The 19701-nt window shown below is 35.2% G+C and overlaps 1 pseudogene; it reads right to left on the reverse strand.

Moving 5' to 3' along the window:
* Positions 1-6566: 6566 nt before the first annotated feature.
* On the reverse strand, positions 6567-7331 carry LOC100943595 (annotated as a pseudogene).
* Positions 7332-19701: the final 12370 nt, after the last annotated feature.

The raw sequence follows: 19701 nt of genomic DNA on the forward strand, positions 1-19701 counted from the left end.
AAAAAAAAAAAGAAAAAAGTCTTTCATGAAATCAGCTGAAGACTTTTTGGATGTTTGGAATTTGAGAAAACATTTCCTTACTTTTCAGAGTAATACTGGTATGTCCATTTCAGCAGAAAATTACTTCCTACCAAAGGGATGAGCTGGGAGAATAAAATTGTAGGTGTGGAATATAGGTTGACCATGAGATGTAAAGGAAGATATTGGGAATGTTTTGAATATTTTTATCTGAGGGAGTGTTTTAAAAATAAGAGTGCACCAAAGAAAAGCATCTATATCAGTTTAAGAAGTAGCCAAGATCTCTGTCTCTTGGATCAGGCAGACTAACATGTGAATCCCAGCTCTGCCATTTTGATGGCTTTTAGATACTGGGTACTTTACTGAAACTTTTAGAGTCTCTTCTCCCTCATCTGTAAAAATGGAATAACAAGTACATCTCATGAAGTTGAGAGAAGGTCATACAAGAAAGCAATCATACTCCTAACTATGCATCACATGTACTAGGAACTATATTTAGAATTTTACATTAGAAAATTACATTTCCATGCTGAGTACTGTTATTTTACCTTCTAGATTCATTTACACCTTTCTCCATCTGGATCTTGGCTTTAAGAGGCTGATGTTTGTGAGTTACATGAATGCATTCTCTTGCCCTCTTGCTTTAAATTATCTTGATACAAAAAGAATTCTGAAAGGAAATTTATAGGTAGAGAAGAGTGAGGTCTGAGGTATTTATTTGCCTGGATTTCTCTTTAGGACAGATTATTCCCTCTAGTTTCTTGTCCCTTTAGAGCAATAAAGTCATCTCTTTCCCCAAACCTCCCATATATGAGTATATGTATGAATATATTTATATGGATATATATAGATAGATCTTTCTCTATATATGGATATATAGGTATATAGATATATGTATATATGTGTGTACATACATATATAGAAGGTGAAAGAGGGAGAAAGAGAGAGATTTTAAAATTTATTTTTAGTTGTATTTTTAAAGTGCTCACAGATTTTGGCAAGTACAAAATCTGCAGAGCAGGTCATCAGGCTACAGAACCCAGGAGGAGCTGATGCTGCAGTCTTGAATTGAAAGGCAATCAGTCTTGACAGAATTTCTTCAGGTACACTTTGGAAAGCTGCTGGAACCTCTAAGCAGCTGCTCCTTGAGGGGCCTTGGCTGTCATCTTCTTTTTGGTTGGGGATAAAGTCCTTTTGGCAAGACTGGCTAAATAATTGTAGGGTTTTGTGAAAATAAAAATATGATAATCCTTATTAAGATCAGTAAGAATTTCAAGATGTGTGCCATATATCCCTACATTGTACCCATGAAGGGCTCAACTGCAAGTTGGACTTTACCTAACAAATGCAAACAATGTAACCTAATTGTATGTACCCTTATATTAATCTATTTTTTTAAAAAAAACCTAAAAAGAAATGTCAAGATGTCAGTAGCAGAGCATTAGAGCAAGTGCAGGAAACTTAAACATGGGAAGCTGCGCAATTTTAGAGATCAAATGCCGTTAAGCAAACCCTGTTAGTCAATTTCCCTGAAACCAGCTCACATATGTACAGGTAATGTACATGTAAATGTTTCATACATTTACTGCCAGAATTCTCATGTGAATAAGTAGAATGAAACCAAATACTAGAATTGGAATGTCAAAGGTCAATGGCCCTAGAATTTGTCCATTTGTCCTATCTTTTTGGTAAACTTCATTTGTAGTGAAACAGAAAAAAATAAAGTTTCTAATTTATGTGAACTGGGAACAGTTACATAAATAAAGGAGAATTTATGTCTACTAATGACTAAGGTTATGATTATACAATATGAGCATGCATGTATAAACTTTTTTAGTATCTAGCTGTAATCTATTGGCTAATATATTACTGAGTATTTTTGCATATAATATTCATTAGTGAAATTATTCTATAGCTCTCCTTTTTAGTTGGGTCCATTCCTGGTTTGGTAGCAGGGTGATGTTTGCTTCACAGAACATGAAGGGAAAGTAGGGAAGTTTCCTTCCTTCTCAATGTTTTGAATAGTTTATGCAATATAGGTGTAAGCTCTCCTTTGAAGGTTAATAAAATTCGCATATTAAGCTATCTAGTCCAGGGCATTTTTTGTTGAAACATTTTATTATTATTTCTTCAATCTCAGTACTTGATATTGGTCTGTTCAAGAGATCTATTTCTTCTTAGTTAATTCTAAGGGTAGAATGTGATTCCAGGCATTGGTCCATTTCCTTCACATTATCAAATTTCTAGGTGGAGACCTTCTTGTAGTAGTTGGAGATAATCTCTTATATCTCTGAGATGTCTGTTATTTCCCCCTTTTCCCTTCCAATTGAAGTTATTAGAGATTTTACTTTTCTATTTCTAGTTAATCTGGCCAAAGTTTTATCTATTTTATTCAATTTTTTTCAATGAATCAATATTTTTCATTGATTTTCTGAATGATTATTTTATTTTCAATTTAATTTATTTCTGATTTAGTTTTGGTCATTTATTTCCTTATGGTATGTTTGGAATTAGATTGTTTTTCCTTTTCCATTTCCTTAAGTTAATTCATTAAGTTGTTGATGTGTTTCTTAGATGTAGGCATCTAATATGATGAATTTCCCTATTAGGGCAGCTTTTGCAGTGTCCTACAGATTTTTATAAATTGTAGCTTTATTGTTGTTATGTCTGAAGTATTTAACAATTTTCTCCTTTATCTATTTTTTGATCCAGCTGTCAATAAGCATAAGGTTGTTTAATTTTCATGCCTTTGTGTGGAAAGATAGAAAATTTTCATCTTTATTGCCTTGTGGTCTGAAAAAATACAAGGTATTATTTTAATTATTTCAATTTTGTTGAGTTTTGATTTGTATCTTAGGATATGATGTATTTTGGAATATGCTCCATAGGCTGTTGAGAAGAACGTGTATTCCTTATCTTTGGGATGCTGTGTTCTGTATATGACTATTAAGCCCATTTGTTCTAGGGTCACAGTTAACTGCCTTGTATCTTTGTTTAGTTTTTGTTTAGTGGATCTGTCCAATTCTGCCAGAGGGTTGTTAAAGTCCCCAGCTATTTGGACGTATGGGATACCATATTGCTCAGATCAGCAAGGTCTATTTCACAAATCGAAACCATTTAAGTTGGGAGCATAAATATTTAGAATTGAATATCCTCTTGTATTCTTCCCTTGACCAGAATGAAATTACCATCTTTGCCTTTCTTAATTTTAGTTGCTTTAAATCCACTTGTATCTGAAAATAAGTTTGTGACCCCTCCTTTCTTCTGCTTTCCATTTGCCTTGAAATACTGTTTTTGTATCCCTTTACCCTGAGTCTAGATTTCTCCTTCTAAATTAGCTTTGTTTCTTGGAGACATCATATGGATGGCTTGTGATTTTTTAATGATTTCATTTTATTCTTTCTTTTACATTATTTCCTTTTTATTTTTGGGGATTCATTGAGGGTATAAATAATTAAGTTATACTGATTGCATTTGTTAGATAAAGTCCCTCTTATAGTTGTGTCTGATCAGCCATGCTGTGCCCCTTCAGTGGGGAATTCAAGCCCTTTTCATTTATTGAGAGAACTGATAAGGGTGGTGGAGTTCTATTCATCTTATTTGTGAAAATCTTTTGCTTTGTTTTATCCTTTGTGCCATTGTGAAAGCTAGATTTTTTCCATTAGTTTTTGGGTGTTTACTTTGGTGGTGGTCCATTTGTGATGGTCAATGTGGAGAACCAGTCTAAGTATTTCTTGTAAAACTGGTGTAGTTGCAAAAAAAAAAAAAAAAAAAATCCTCCATGTTAATCTATCAGCAAAGGATTTGATTTCTCTGTTGATTTTGAAGCTTAATTTAGCAGGATACAGAATTCTGGGCTTAAAATTATTTTGTTAATGAAGGCTAAAGGTGAATAGATGACCATTCTCTTTTGATTTGAAAAGTTTTATTTGAAAAGTTCATTGTCCCCCTGTTGGAGCTACCCTGGGAGGTCAGTTGTATTTATTCCTGAATGCTAGCAGAATTTTCTCTTTCATCTTGACTCAGAATAGTTCCATTATAATGTGTCTTGGAGTTGTTGTTTGTGTTGAGATAACACAGGTTCAATTTCCCCCTAAAAGGAGTGTTTCAGAATCTTTAATGAAACATGGGAAATTTTCATTTATGATATTCTCCAGTCGGGCTTTCATTCCTTTTGGATGTTCTTTTCCTTGTGGGATGTCTGTAATTCATAAGTTTGAATGCTTCATGAAGTCCCATAATTCTCTGATCGAATATTCTGCTTTCTCTCTTTTTTTCTGTCTCTTTACTGCCTGGGCTAGCTCAAGAACTGTATCCTTTAGCGCTCAGATTCTTTCTTCTCCATGGTCTAATCTGTGATAGATACCATTTACTACATCTTTAAATCCCCTGATTGACTCCTTCATATTCCTTAAGCTCTGCCATATCCTTTCTATATTCTTCATATCTTGTATCCATTTTTTGGTTTTGTTTTCCACTTTCTCATTATTTCTGTTTATCATCTTTGTCATCCATATTTTAAATTTCCTTTCTGTCATTTCCATTAATTCCAATTAATTAAGAATGTATCTCTGGTACCTGAAAATGATATTTACATTTTTCAAACTTAATCTGTGAGTACAATGAATTTCCAACAATACTCTTGTTATTGTGGTGCATATTTCCCCATATGGTCTTGAAAGAGCTTATTTATAAATTTTGGACTTCCATTTGGGAGAGATTTCAGCTGTGTCAAAATGTGGCAGTCATTGGAGGGAATTGATGACAAATCTCCCCTGCTGAGTGCCTGTGAGATTGGTATCAAGAAACATATAGTCTACCATCAAATTCCAAATCCAGCAAACTGATGGCATGTTTGTTCATTCTGATGCTGCCTATTCAGATGGACTCCCCCTGGTTCAACTGTTTCAGGTAAAATATATCATGATCTCTCTTCTTCCAGTCCATCTTCATGTTTATTCAGTACACATAATTTTCTTTCTTTGGTCACTTTTTTGCTTGCTTGATTTTCTCTTCTCTTTAATTTTTCTTAATTGATACATCCATTTCACATAACAGTATTTCATTATATGTTTAAATAAAAAATCCCACAATCTATTCTAATGAATATTTCTTATTAAAAGAAAAAACAAACCAGCATAACAAAGCCTTCTTTCCCTTTTTTTTTGTTTCGTTTAGTATAACTCAATTATATAAAATCATTTCATTTGAAAATTCTTTGAACATTTAGCTTTAATTTTAAGAGAACTGGGTAATATTCTAATATTAATTCTTGGAACAGTCAGACAAAGTAAAAAAAGACAGAATAGTACCATGTATTTTACATATCTTTTAATTGCATATCTTGCATATCTAATAATTCTTCTACAGTGATCAAAGGTAGGTCAATGGGGTCCTAGGAATTAAAATATATTCATAATTAAAACTGGCCTATATTAACCTTTATAACTTATTTTTCCTTCTGGCCAAGTTTCACTAAATTGGTTGAACATTTTCTTTAAAACCTAAATTATTTTTTGATTTGCAGATATTACAGACAGTCTAGTAAGTAAGGGTTTAATTAGCACTCTATTAAGTTGACTGCTTCTTTGTTATTGTGCTGTCTCAACCCATACATGTTTATCATTTTCTGTTAATTCTCTGTTATTTTATTTTTACTAATTTAACTGAACAGGACTGAACAGTGTACAGGAAATAATGGGATTCCATCATGTCACAAATAAAGTCCAATTTGTTCATGCTTTTGTAAGATCATGAATGTGTCACATTGAAAAGATTCTGGTATTAAGTAAAAATTATGCCTCCTTATCCAGTGCTTTTAGAGGAAACAGGTATAGTTTATAGATTTTGCACCATAGTCATCAACTATCGAGTTTACCAATAACAGAACACTTCTTGTTTGCCTTTATTCTTAAAAAAAAATGTAGAAATGACTCTAAAAGCCCATGAAGTATAAAGAAGAATAATCAATAGAGAAGTGTTCACTAAAAGAATGAGAAAATATGAGTGTTCTCTGGTGCTGTATTATCTACACTAGAGAGGGGATATATATTTTTTACAAGAGGTGAGTGAAAGATATCAGATTATTTATTACAATTTATTACTTAAAGATTCCAAACTACTACTTATCCACAACCTGGAGGTCAGATGGATTTTGAAGTTCAGGGTATTTTATGTTTCAGAAGGGTGCTTCTCAGTTATATACTCTAAAATATAAGTTGTGCTATATTTTTTAAAAAATGTAAATCCCAGTCCTGCTTCTTAATGTGTGACTTGGCTTGCATTCATCAAATTCTATTTTTTTTTCTTTTGGTTGAGATCAAATTGTATAACAAGATAAAGTATCTATGTCTGATTTGTATCTGCACCTGGCAGGGGACACTCCCTGTGCCCGCTGCCCTCTTCCTCTTCTTCTTCCTCCTCCTCTTCTTTTAGGTCCTCAAGGATAAGGTTGTCCAGGTCTTCCTGGAGGCCACCCTGGCTCAGGCAGGTGGCTGCAGTAGAGCCACTGCTGATATGGGGGTTGCTGGGGTGGAGGACTTTGGGCACGTGATTCTGCTTCTGGCTCTTGGAGTGCGCACAGGATGTCCCAGGCACATGGGGCTCTCGCCTGTTGTAGCAGTCAGCTGGCGAGCAGGAGTGAGTGTGGGTACTGCAGCGATCCAGGTCCCGGTCCCAGCGTGGAGGTAGGATCCACGTTGGATACATAGGGAAGCCGCACCCATAGCAGGGGGATGGGGACCCCATCTATGCCCAGCCCCGGAAGTTGTGCCGACACTTCGGGCAGTGGAACTCAGCCAGGCCCCACATCTTGTCGGCTGGCACTGGCTCGTAGCGTTTCCGGCATTTGCGGCACGGGGATACCTCCTTTCTCTGGGGTACACTGTGCCACCAGACGTGGTCACAGGAAGAGCAGGCAAACTGCCGGTCCACAGCAGGGATGAGGTTATCCTGGGCACGTTGGAACGTGCGAAGGTTGGCTTGTATCAGTGGTAGGAGGGAGGTTGCCACCGCCTGGATGTCCTGGTCCTGCTTCATGTCCTGTGGTGAGCCCTGGGCATCCAAGTCGTTACTCAGTTCCTGCCCACCTTTCTGCTTCACCCCGTACACTATGGAGTGCCCCATGCCTGTGTGGTCACTGCCGAATTTCCTCATCAGAGCCCCCGCCTTCTTGGAGGATACCATGCCATGAAACTTCTCCCGGAGGCGCCGGACGCTCTTCTCCAACTTCACACCTTCCTGAGACATGGTGGTGGCGACGCGGGTTCCAGCAAGGGTCTGCACTCCGCAGCTCAGCCAAGCCCCTACCTGGGCGCTCCTGTCATCATCAAATTCTTTATGTCTCATTTCCAAAATTTTTAAACAGGATATTTTGAACATTTAGATAATTAAGTGATATTTTTAACATGATGCCTGCTCCTTAAAAGTTGCTCAATAATTTTTATTTAATTGTCATTTTTATTCATAGTATAAGGTTATCCTAGTAATAATATTTATTATTAGGTGAAATAAAACAAAGCATGCAAACAGTAAAAAAAAAAAAAAAAAAAACAGTAGGTTATATCTATAATGTCTTATATATTGCATGCTATAGCACACCTCGGGCAAAATCAAGGTCAATATCCTATATTCCGAGACACTAATATCTTTACAGTGAATGTATTTTATCTACCTGTGATAAATAAGAATTGTAAATTGCCTCCATTAATTTGTATTAGGTTTTACCTCCAAATAACTTACCAAAAGAATAGAAAATGAAAGAAGAAACAATAACCTTTTGGTGTTTAGGTTGTTTTTTCTTTTAAAGTTTTATAATTATAAATAAAGTCATGAATCTGTATTCTAATGAAACAACAGGTAGAATTAGGACTTTCTCTCTAGTTGTAGTAATGTGTAAACTGCTTGTTTTATAGTCTTTTTTGTAAGGATACTGTTCCTCTTTCTCCAATTATATCTGAGGTTACATGATTCATACTGAAAGATTTATTCAGAATTTATTGGTACATAAATATCATCTCCAAAACATTGGCTGAGAATTTACATAATTAAAGATGGGTGAGTTCAACAATTCAATGCAATATGAGAATTCCTATGGTAACCATGCAATGAGATATTCCTGAGTCTAAATCTCCATGTGACTGAATTCAGGGAAGCCTCCCTATACCAATTAGATCCTTTTGGTTAATGTTTAAAAAGTACATCTCTTTATATTGATTTCTTCTGGTCTATACAATGATATTTTGAAAGAAGTATTTATTGTATTACATCTTCAAGTTTGGTCAAAAAGGAGTAGGGAGTACTCCTTGAGGGAGTAGAGACATTGTTTCAAGTCTAGCTTGCAATATATTAAACTCAATTCTTCCCCCCTGTGTCCTTGATGGTACAGTCTGAATCCAGGAAAGCCCAAGATGTGGAACTTTGGGAAAACTTTTGGATGGTGAAGCCCCACTATTAATGACTGCTAGATCATGAAGTAAGTACCTGGCATTTGCCCCTGTAGTCTAATATTCTCAGAGCACTTTGTATATAGCTGAGTCAAGATCCAAAGAAAGGATTCTGGATGCTAGAGTAGTCAGAAACTCAAATTACAGAGAGATTTCATTGGACCAATCACAATCTTATGCTGTGTCATGTGATAATTCTAGGATTATCTTTGGCTTTGAAAGAATGAAAAAAGTTGATTGTTTCTGGCTGCTATAAAGCTGGGTTTTGGAAAGAGGCTCTCACAGTCTATGGAAAGCTCAAAATATAACCCGAAATTTGCACCAATTAATATGGTTTGAATGAATGAATAGCTTTTCAAGTTATATGTGCAAACAGGTTAAATACATAGGCTACCTCCTGAGTAAAATATTCTATTTGACATTCAGTTAGCATTTGAAACAAACACTTTTATTGACTGATGTATATACTATTCAGTCCACATAAGCATGAAGTCATTTTTATACCTTTCTAGCCCTGAGTCTGACCATGCTCTTTTTCATCTGGAAGTGATGAGGAAGACGAATCCCATAACCCTCTAAGTAGATTCAAGTGTAAAAATCTCATCCAGTTTAATTTGATTCAAGTTAAGTTCCAATTTCATCTCTAATATAGAGCTATTTATTTTTTCCCTAATTTTGTTTTACACCTGGCCCTAGAAATTTTCTTGAGAAATGAATCAAGGCAGGCCATTCTACTCTAGCTATTATGCTGTGGTAGAAATTATTCTATGCCAGCTCCAGGTCTGATATTTTTGCTTCTTTTCTCCTGAAATACTTGCTCATCCTGGAGAGACCATGTAGAGGGGTGAGGTCTCAAGTTGATGTGAGAAGGAGAAAGGCCCAGCTGCCTCATCATTCCAGCTGAGTCTCCAATTCACTCCAGCTCCAGTTTCCAGAATGCAACCTCATATAAGAGACCTAAAGTGAGACCAACAGAAGGATGGCCCACCTCACACCAAGGCAACTCACAGAAAAATGAGAAATAACGAAATAGTTGTTCTATTAAGCCACTTAATTTATAGATAATGTTTGTTTCTCAGCATAGACAGCCATTTATTTATCAGACTACCATGGGTCTCCATTTATACTTTACGTATTAGAGCCTAGGAGGATGGATGAGGAAAGAGGCAGATTTCCTCACTTAATTGCTTCTGTGGTGCTCTTTTTCTGTTTAATTTACGTAGGAGTTCTTCAGAGGTCCTCACTTTGGAATGTCTAGAGACTTTCAGTATGATCTTATCTTCTTTTAGTGAAAAATCTTTTATACATCATGTAACACATTTTGTAATTGGATTCTCTGCCTGGCAAGCAGCACAAGCTCCACTATTTTTCTGTAGAGTTTGCTTGAACTATGGAGACTCACGCACCATTGCGGTGCCAAAGAGTAGGAATTCAGGAACACCAGCAGCTGCTCTCTTTCTTTTTCAGGCCATCTCTGCAGTTCCTTTGTTCCTGTTAGATGGGCAAAAAGAGAGGAGCAAATTCAGTGTGTGTGTGTGTGTGTGTGTGTCTAACTGGAAAATGAGATACTATTCTCCCCTTCCTGTAAGCATCTTTATTTTCTAAGTGTGGTTCTTTTGCAGAATGATTTTCTTGCTTTGGGTAAGAAACAGTCACTGAAGTAAGCCCCGGAATATACAAACCCCAAATGCTGAACAGTAATGCTAGTCACCTTTGTAAGGTAGGCTGGACAGTGGTGGTGCTGTGTGATGGTTACACTGGGGTAGTGTTTTCCTCATTCTGAGCAAGTACCTGGTAATTTCTTTATATGGAAGTTCCCTATATCTTGCTGTTCTTAGATTTGGGGATGCAAGAACAATTTTGAGATCAAAAAAATAAAGTACCATTCCTCCTATTAGTTATGATTTAAAAATTTTTTTTAGATTTACTTATATTTATCTGATAACAAAATACATAATTATTAAAGAAAATTTAGGAAAATGCACAAAAGGTATATATGATCAGAAATGAAAAACCCTCACTAGTACCTCTCTTTAGCAGAGGCAATCAGTTTTATATACTCTTGAATTCTTTTCTATCTTATATCCATGTTTGGGCAAATTAAATAACTTTATGTATATTTTTGAACATTCCCTTTTATTCCTGGAATTGCATTTAAAATTTTCCCCTATGCACATGTTTTTAGTCATGTTTATACCAAACATTTATCTTACTATGATAGAGGGAAAAATCCATTAATGAAATATTTATTAATAATCATTGGACAATTCATATTTAACTAAAGACCTGCAACCAGCAATTGTTCTTGGTTTGCTCCTGGCTAGACACAACAATTCTCTTATGCTTCTTTTTGTTGAAGGAATATAAGGGACTTTACTGTTTTTGTTACAATAATCATCACAATATTCAGCACCTGCAATGTGCTATTTGTACTATAAAATATAGAGAAATAGCCCCCAGTGGGATGATTATTCAGCCAATATAACACAGTCCAAGAGCTGACAGATAATCAATATTTCTGCAGGAAGCAGTGAGAAAAATGTCAATGTTTTCAGTTTCTTCTTTGACTGGGGAAACTATCTAAAGGGCTTGGGAAGGGCTGAGTTTAAGGGCTGATACCGTTTATAAGAATAGAGACTAATGCCCCGTGCTAATGACTCCTTCAGGATGGGAACAGATAAGGAGAAACAGCATTAACGTAGTGACTAATTAAGCATTCATTTATTCAGTCTTCATCTTAGAAGGGAGGAAATCTGCTCTTAAGATTATAATATAGTTGGGAATAATGACCCCCAAGTAACATTGTAACCTGTAATATTGACTTAAAAAATGTGAAGTGATTTTTTTTCCATAGTGATAAATGATGGACAGCTATGTGCCGGGCAGTTTCTGTAACAACTTTTTTTCCATGAAAGTGATAAAGCCTGTGATTATTGTGGAATGGAATGGCCATAGTAGGTTTGTGGAGGAATTACATCTTATCTGGTTCTAGAAGAATATGAGAGGTTCAGTAGGTCTGTAGAGGTAAGCAGCTGGGGCCGGCACGTCATGAAGACAGGCAAGACAAGACAGTGTGAACTAGGTGAGACTCAGCATCGTCTGGTCAGCAGCGCGAGTTCGTGTAGGGAAATAGGAGACATCAGAGAGCAGCTTAATAGATTCTGTTGCTTCTGCTCTCCAATAGTCCTTATTACACTATTATCAATAAATAGGGCCTGATTTAGCCCTATGGGAGGACGAGTTGCTAGAGCTGTGAAGTAAAGAGGGTCTGAGTTGGGTGAATAGTAGGAAAAAAGGTAGGGAAGGAAAAAAGGGTAACTGGGCAGTATTAGAGAGAGAGCAAAGATCACAGAAGAAGCTGATGACCAATCAAGTTAAGCTAAGTAATATATTGTGATTTTGCTACTTAAAATTGGGAAAATGTAATAGAAATAAGCATATAAAGAGGTAATTTATTAAACATTAGGATGGCGACTCAGAAGGTGATGGGGAAAAACTCATTCTGCATGGCTGAGTAGCCTACTCTTTGGTTCAGGCAGAAGATAGCCTGGTTGGGGGACTGGGTTTGATCACCAAAAGACTGTAACAAAACTCACCTGTTGATGTTTTCTGTTTCTTTTTTTCATGTTTTAGTTTAATTAAAGGTATGAAGAATTAGGTTACAGTGTTTGCATTTATTAGATAAATTCCCCCTTATAGTTATATCCTGGCCCCAAAGATGTGCCATACACCCTAACATTGTCCATTAAGTGGGAGCACCCATCCCCTGCTCTCCCGATCGCTTGTCCCCCTGCCCTCCCCTTGGATTGATTTGAGTTTTTCACTTATGAGGGTGTGTATTAGATCATCTACTGGCTTCATAGTAGAATTGAGTACATAAGGATTCATGCTTCTCCATTCTTGTGATACTTTACTAAGAATGTGTTCCACCTGCTTGGATTGATTTGAGTTTTTCACTTATGTGGGTGTGTATTAGATCATTTACTGGTTTCATAGTAGAATTGAGTACATAAGGATTCATACTTCTCCATTCTTGTGATACTTTACTAAGAAGAATGTGTTCCACCTCTCCATCATTTTTAGTGGCTGAATAGTATTGCATGATACACATATACCACAGCTTGTTAATCCATTCGTGGGTTGGTGGGCATTTAGGTTGTTTCTACATTTTGGTGATTGTAGACCCAGAAGAAAAAAGTATCATTTTATCATAAGAACATTCGCACTAGACTGTTAATCGCAAATCAATTAAATTGTCTTCTGTTTCTCTAACAGATCACTTCCAAATGATTACCATAAAGTTAATGTCACATCTTAGAATACCTCTCTCTTGTGCATCTCAGGATAGGAATGTAAGAAATACACAGGTGTCAGCCTGGATTTATGTAGATGGATATTAACCTAGGAACTGGTTGTCAACTAGGGGACAGTTTTGACCCCCTAAAAACTTTTGGCAATATCCCTACATATTGTTGGTTGTCACATTGGGCAAGGATCTAATAGGTAGAGATCAGGGATATTGTTATATTTTTGACATTGCATAGGAAATTCCTCCATCAATAAAGAGAATTATCTGGCCCAAAATGTTAATGTCACTGAGATTGAAAAACCCTGATCTCAAATATTAGGATGAGGGTTCAAATCCAGCCCGGGCCTGCCAAGCAGCAATGACAATTACAACCAAAAAAAAAAAACCCAGGTGTTGTGGTGAGCTCCGATAGTCCCAGCTACTCAGGAGGCTGAGGCAAGAGAATCACTTAAACCCAAGGGTTGGAGGTTACTGTGAGCTGTGATGCCACAGCACTCTACCCATGGCAACAGCTTGAGGCTCTGTCTAAATATTGGGTTGACATCTTAGGAGTATTTACAGTGCAGTCACATAGCGTCACACACCCACAAAAGTTTAGGATTTAATGTCTGTGGTCACTATCTCAAAATTCTTAATTATTTTACCTTTGAATTTTGTACATAAAAAGTTTTATACGTAAAGTCCCAGAGACAATAGACACTTGGAATTTTAGATCACTCGGTACTGCCTCCGACCTCCCAATCCCCCCTGGGAAGAATTCTCTCACCTGCTTCCTGTGTCACACAGCCTCATCCACTCTCTACCCTGGAGGGGCTTTGGCATGCACACAGAAGGGCAGCAATTGTGCCTGTGCTCCCTGTGTGCTAAGTCTCTGAGCAGGTGGGGTCCTGGGGTCCTGGGTGCCTGTGAGTATCTGCAACTGCTCTCTGAGTACTACCATGCCTGGAAGAGTGTAACTTTAAATAGCAAAGAAAAAAGCACTAAGAGAGGTCCAGAGGATGGTAGCAGAAAAGATAAAGTTTTTTCCCCCTGATATTTGAACAAAGGACCTCCCATTTTTATTCTGTAGCTGGCTTAACTAGGCGCATACTTGTTGAAGGTTTCTGATTGTTAAGCAAGTTGTCCTCAATGGAGGATTAGTCCTTAGATCTGCATCTTCTCCTGGAGACCTTGGATAGTCCCAGCTATCTTACTTAAATCTGTCTTTGGGAATCCATGTCTGGCTTCTGTCTATTGACCTGTTTCATCTTGTTTCATAATACAATTTTGTTTTAATTCCACAAGTTTGGTGCAGGAACACCTTCTCCTGATCCAAGAGTCAATAACTGACTTTTAACTTACCTATTTTTCTTAAAGCGGAGTGAATTTTTAAAGCAAGTTTTATCTTCTTTTACTTCCCATTTTCAAGTTGAAGAGCATGGAGAATAAAAACCTACATTTCATAGTACCTAAAAATATCTCAGCATTAGTCTGTTTTCAGCTGATTGATCAGCAAGATAGTTAAGACTTAAACTTTGGTGCTGAAAATATATAATGGTGATGATTTAATGTTCATGATCTTTCTTGCTATTTTTATGTGCTTGTTTGATGGTTTTATTTTCTTCTTGCTTGCCTGTTTTGCTATAAAACTTTTGCATCAGAAGCTAACATAATTAAAATAGTTTTGATCTAAATGGAAAATAAGTGAATAATTATTTGAGATTGCTACAAATAACTTAAAATTTAACCTTTTTTTACAATGCACTATAAAAAATTATTACTTCACTTTTCGTGAGGAACTTTCATTTCTGGAAGTTTTTAAGTCCTCCAGGGTAAAATAAAATTAAACCTGTATGCACAGAATTGAATTAATACATTGTCCTAAGTCATGAAATTGTTAATTGGAGCTTGTTTTTATGGCTTCTATATATTCATGACAGCTCATGTTTGTTATCAAAGGAGGTTTATTAAAATCTGTGTGATATGTGTCTGTATTATAAGGATTTTAAAACCTCACAATCATAGATCTTTGTCTTTAAGCAATTTCTGCACATCCAGTAGAATGTTGAGATGTGGGTTACAGACAGTAAGATCTGATTTAAGTTCATGTCTTGCAGTTTATATCTTTATCTGGCAAAGTAAAATTGAAGCCGCTATACAAATGCCTTTTCCTCCCAGCCTACATAAATGCCTCTTTCCTAATTGAAGACTCAAACTCATTTGAGGAATTGCTTGAAACTTCTGGAAAAAAAATACATCTTCAAAAAAGCTCTAGCTTGTCATAAAAAAATAATAGCAGATATCAAACTTCTATTCCAAATGGGTTACTGCAGCTATAATTAAACTTTTTTTTTTATCATGAATGTTAAATTCATTGTGTGGAAATAAGAGTGGTTGCTTCTTAGAATAAGATAAGCTTTAAAATATTTTGCAACTTTGAGGTAATATTCTATTATTATTATAACATGGGGAGCTGAAGCATGGATAATGCCCTTCCCCCAGCCTCTTGCAACTAGAAGAATCTGGTGTCACTTGATGTAGATGAAAGTGTGAGTTAGATATTTGGGGCCAAGTTATTGCTACAGACAAATACATCATTGTGTTTATCTGTAAGATGTTATTTTTCATAGTGTGGCGGCTTGCCTGGTTAGGAAGACAGATCAGTGACCTGCAGTCATACACATTGATTAGGTGACAGCTGTATTCTGAGCTGTAGCTGGGGCTGTGGCCTGCAGAACTTTCCATTCTTGGTAGTTGTTTTTGCCTTTGCAATATGGGCAGTGTAATGGTTTTCCATAAATTAAACCACTCCATCTTCAGCCGTTGTGCGCCACTGGGTTCTGTTGACCCTGTGCACTTCCGGACAGTCAGAATCTGTGTAATGTAACGTTTCAAGCTCTGTTTCCTTCCCTACTCTTCTTTCCTTTGGGTGAAAACTGCCTCATGTCTTCATGGCTGGAATATAGTTTCTGAGTCAAAAAGGGCATCATATTTTTTTAGTGGAGTGGGTGAAAATCTCTATCAACATTACTTAACAAAGTAATGATTTTGTTTTCTATAAATGGACATGTTTTCCTGTGTCCATATAGAAGAAAAGATTTTAGGGTATGTGGATTTAGATGTCTAGTAAACAAGAATAGCATTCTGGGTTACGAATGTCTCCTGGAAAGAGATTTGTAAGAAAAGGGATAGTCATGATTTGGATTTGGACAGCCCTAGGAAGCCATGTTCAAATCTTGAGTTTGCAGAAAAATTAAAATCTTGGATAACTGTTTATGTTTTGAAATTCACATCATACTTCAGCCAACATTCCAATGATTCCTTCCTTCAGATTATTAGTAACATATTCATATTCACTTCTAAATTACTCCACTCGTATAAGTGTCAATTTATCTCTTTTTAAATGCCTCTAAACACCCCAGCTGCAAATTATTTTTTTAACCATTAGTAGTTCCATATCTTTCATACATTAATACGGAGTTTCATATTCTTTCTCACTGAAATTCCTGAGCTATGGCTTATTTGTTTGTTTTTAACCTTAAGATCTACTTTAGGCTTGCTGCCATATCTCAGTGGCTAGGGTGCCAGCCACATACAACAGGGATGGCAGGTTTGAACCTGACCCAGGCGGGCTAACAACAATGACAACTACAACCAACTGCTAAACAACAATGACAGCTACAACCAAAATAGCTGGGCTTTGTGGTAGATGCCTTTAGTCCCAGCTACTTGGGAGGCTGAGGCAACATAATCACTTAAGCCCAAGAGTTTGAGGTTGCTGTGAGCTATGAAGCCACAGCACTCTATGAGGGCAACATAGTGAGACTCTGTCTCAAAAAAAAAAAAAAAAAAAGATCTACTTTGAGACTTTGAAAAAATATGAACTTTTAATGATGTTCTCAGCAATATTTAATATGATAATTATTTTTAAGGTTCTAGATATTAATAAACTCTGCTATATATGTAGTAAATATTATCACTTCAGTATCTCTATTACTTAATACTGTTTAAGGGATTTATTACATGGCAACATTCTTTTAAAAACTTAATATAATAATGTCTCACCTAGGCATTGTGATATTATGACAGATTTTACAAAGTCTATGAAATCCAAGGTCCAATAAATGTTAATCTAATTTTCCTTTAAGATTTTAAAACTTTTTTATCTCTCTAATACAATATGCCTAAAATTCATTCATATGAAAATAGAATCTGATTTTTGCCCTTTGAATGCAAGCCGCTATGAATGTTGAATAACATTTCATTTTTCCTGATAAAGCTATAAGGGGATGAGATTTAACTAAATAGGAGATAACAAAACAAAAACGAAGACTGAAGAACTAATGGTAAGCAATGAACTCATTTATCTACTGATATTAAAATAAATCTGATAAATTTGGTTACAGAATAGAATACATCTTATACAGGCTAATAACATCAATATGATTATACATATATAACACATAAACATATTATACATAAAAAGTATACACATTTTAATAAAGGAAAGAAGTATAAAATTATAATATTTTACATGTTTGACTTCTGTAATGGAAAGGATATAAGATGATATACAAGATAACAAACTGGACTGGCACCTTCTGTATATATTTATAGTTAAGAGAGAAGAAAGGAGAGAAAGTGTGGGGGAAAGATAAATATGCTGATTTCAGCTTTTATATCTAAAGTTTAAATGATATAATTTGAATAAAAAATATTGTATAAAATATAAGAATACTTAAACAAAAAGATTGGTAAAAGAATGCTAGGTACTGAAAGTTATGAGAAGTTGCAAATGGAAATGTTTCAATCTCATCATTGTTCATAATAAGGATTCAATAGATACCGTCAATAATTAAAGAATTGTGTATATATACCACAATTTATTGATCCATTTGTGGGTCGATGGACACTTGGGCTTCTTCCATGACCTAGCAATTATGAATTGGGCTTCAATAAGCATTCTAGTAGAAATATCTTTGTTATAGTGTGATTTTTGGTCTTCTGGATATATACCTAGTAGAGGAATTGTAGGATTGAATGGCAGGTCTATTTTTAGTTCCCTAAGTGTTCTCCAAACATCTTTCCAAAAGGAACGTATTAGTTTGCATCCCCACCAGCATGATTTAATAAAATAATAATAATAATAATCAAAGAATTGTGCATTGTATCATGCTATTTTTATACTATTAGGGACTACAGTGGAGATCGAACACTAAAGTTATCATAAGGAATACAAAAGTAAACTTAATTGAAGAAAATACAAATCACAAATTTAAAGATTACAGATGCTCTGGCAGAATTAAAGTTAGATACATCTATCATATTAATGAACTCTGATGTGTTAAATTTACCTTTCAAAAGAATAACATACTGGTTTTCAAAACAAAATCAAATTTTATGTTATTTGCAAGATATACTTAAAATTATTTTAAAATTTGGACACACATCTATGGACAAAGAAATGTTAGGGAGATGCAATAGAAATGAAAGGAGCAGTTTTAAAATTGCTTGAAATACAATTCAATTTAAAAAAAAGGCAAGAAATGAAAGAGTACTGTTTAAAATGATAATGAATGCGATGGACAGGGACTGTAACAATGTTAAGCAACCATGCTTAATAAACCAAGGGCTACACAACTGTAAGGAAAATAGACACATGTTAGGGGACAGAGGTTTTATTTCAATTCACTCACACTTGACATCCCAAATGGTCCAAAAGTCAGTAAAATCTATGAGAAACAAATCCTATAACTAACTATGATGGCTCTGAGTATACTAAGTGGTAAGCCCTCCCCCAAGGGGAATATAGTTTATATTTAAATGCTCATGGAACACTATAAAAATAAATCATATGTGATGCCCAGCACAGCTCTAATATTCTAGTATAATCTGAAATTCTCAATTAAAATATTATAAAATTTCCAATTAAATACAAAAAGATAATCACTTGTCTAGTTAACTGTTACTGGTGTTTATAGCTCCTAATACATTGTTACATCATTTTGAGGAAAACATTGCCTTACTAAGTTTTAAGGCTGAACTATCCACGGTGCTAGTTCATGTGGCCTGAGTCATGGTGTCTTATTTTCCTACACTTGTTTTGTCTACCTGTCTTTTAAGTGTATTCAATCCTAGACAGTTTGATGTATCTCAATTACATGGTTTCCTCTTCATTTAATTTTGGCGCTTACAGGCTTGATGCTTTCTTCCTAAAATAAATACATTTGTTAAGTTAATTTTTAGTATTGAGTTTCTTTGAAAACATGAACGAGACTTTTTTTTTTTTTTTTGCAGTTTTTGGCCAGGGCCAGGTTTGAACCCACCACCTCCAACATATGGGGTCGATGCCCTACTCCTTTGAGCCAAAGGGACCTCCCTGAACAAGACTTTTAAATTTAAATATTTTAACTGTATATTAAAAGAAAACTATAATAGAAAGTAAGATATTAAGAGGAAAACTATAAAAATGGTTATTTTTATACAGTGCAAAAGATCAGTATTACTCCCCTTTGTTAAACTCCCTCCTTTAAATGTAACTTATGCATTTTTTCATATTTCATATTTTTCCCATTAAATAATGAAATTTTAGAAAACTTAATTCCTTATTTTTCTTATTGTTTCTCATTTTACTGACTAGCAATTCCAGAACAATTTAAACACAGAGAATTCATAGTTAATATTCTTGTCTTATTTCTGAACTTAATAAAAATATTTTCATGTTGTTAATATAAAGCTATTTATTTGAGTTAAAATTTTTGCATTAAGGAAATTGTTTTTGAAATTTATCATTTTACAAAGAGATTCATGTTCTTTGGGAACTAGTAAAATTTGAAAAAGCATCATTTGTAGAAGTGGTATTATTCTTTGAATATTAATATGCTGCTGGGTTTATCTGCCAGCATTTTAATTATAATATTTGAATTTATATTTAATTATCATGAATTTTAT

This window comes from Otolemur garnettii, unplaced genomic scaffold, assembly GCF_000181295.1.
Source record: "Otolemur garnettii isolate 467f Iridium unplaced genomic scaffold, OtoGar3 scaffold00002, whole genome shotgun sequence".
Classification (NCBI taxonomy): domain Eukaryota; kingdom Metazoa; phylum Chordata; class Mammalia; order Primates; family Galagidae; genus Otolemur; species Otolemur garnettii.